Genomic DNA, 1,442 nt, shown 5'->3' on the forward strand with positions numbered 1-1,442 from the left:
GTCCCTGTGATCACAGGTCCTGGTGGGACAGGATTCTACTGAAGGGACTACAACAAAGGAGCAGTAAGGATGACCCAGCTGAGGAATGACAACATCACAGCCCACGATGCACTGGGCACCCACTGGGCACAGGCCCCGTCCACGCTCGGCTCCTCACGGCCTTATCCTGTCTCCACCTGCAACAGACTCAGCACAACAAACACACAGATTCTAGAAGGTTCTCAGTGCTTCCATTTATTTCCTCTCTCAAACTTTAGGAAATTTCTCCTTTAATTAACACAACAATCCCTTATGACAAGAATTCGAAAAAAAATTTATATTTCGATTCACATTTTCAACAAGGAAGCAAATCATTACTATTCGGTGCAACAGGAAGTTGAGACAGGGATAGAGACGGCCCAGCCACACCTCCGCTGGAACAGGGAAGTCATCAGGGCAAATAACACAGGTAAGTGTGTGGGCGGGTCGTGGTGGGCAGGCGGGGAGTGGGCCAGTCTCCCCACCTCCTCTTATTATGCTAATAGGAACACAAACACACTCAGATGCCAGCTGCAGAAAAACTAGACAGGATTCTTGAAGCCACAAAGTGGGAGCGTGAACAAATCTTGCGTCACTCAGTCCCCGACAAGCCAGCTCACACTAGGAAAGAAAATAACCATCAACAAATTCAGGTCAGTCACACAAGTGTTGATATTCTCAATAACCCACTACGTCCTCAAAATGTCCCAACGAATCCCCAAACCCAGTCGTGTCCCCTCTGCCCCAACTCCTTCCTAACTTCAGGCCTCCAGGGGCTCACCTTTAGGATCCATGAGAGACACGTCAGAGCCCTGGGCACTGTCACTGCCTGGGGTGGACAAAAACAAGACCTGGTCAGAGCCCACAGGAGAGGAGACTAAAGGAGGAGCTATGAGGTGAGTGAGCTCCCTCATGGGCTCCTGTCTACACTATCCCAAGGGTCTCAGGAATCAACCCCCAACCCAAACTTACCTGCAGCCTGAGTGTAGCTCCCTCCTTCTCCACCTGTGGGAAGATAACAGGGAGAAGACTGGGTCATGAGATACTAGAGGAGCCCCCTAGTCCTGGACCACAGAGAAGTTTCCAGAACAGTAACTGAAGACTCAGGGAAGGATTGAGAAACATGAAGAAAGGAGATGTGTGGGGACTGGACCAACCGGAGCCCGATCCTGAGCAAGGACCTTCCCCTCTGACCTTCGACTGCTAGAATCAGGTCTCCAGCACCAAAACTATCAAGGTGAAGAAATCTGTCTTTCATTTTCACAGGTGCTTTAATAAGAGGGTCAGCAAGCAGCTCCAGAGCGGCGAGCACATGTGTGTGGAGGGGAATCCCCATGAACAACACAGGGCAAGTTCCACCTGGGGCTTGAAACCCCCCAGGGGAACAAGAAAACCCCAATCCCCACTCCCTTCTCTACCTGAGC

At 50.9% G+C, this 1,442-nt stretch overlaps 1 long non-coding RNA gene across 1 annotated transcript; it reads right to left on the bottom strand.

Moving 5' to 3' along the window:
• Nucleotides 1-218: 218 nt before the first annotated feature.
• LOC124232880 (uncharacterized) lies at nt 219-1,436 on the bottom strand. The gene is made up of 3 exons (XR_006886937.1): nt 991-1,436; nt 800-847; nt 219-639 (listed from the first exon to the last, which is right to left on the bottom strand). It is a non-coding gene; the product is annotated as an uncharacterized LOC124232880 (long non-coding RNA).
• Nucleotides 1,437-1,442: the final 6 nt, after the last annotated feature.

This window comes from Equus quagga, unplaced genomic scaffold (assembly GCF_021613505.1).
Source record: "Equus quagga isolate Etosha38 unplaced genomic scaffold, UCLA_HA_Equagga_1.0 140438_RagTag, whole genome shotgun sequence".
In the NCBI taxonomy this organism is placed as follows: Eukaryota; Metazoa; Chordata; class Mammalia; order Perissodactyla; family Equidae; genus Equus; species Equus quagga.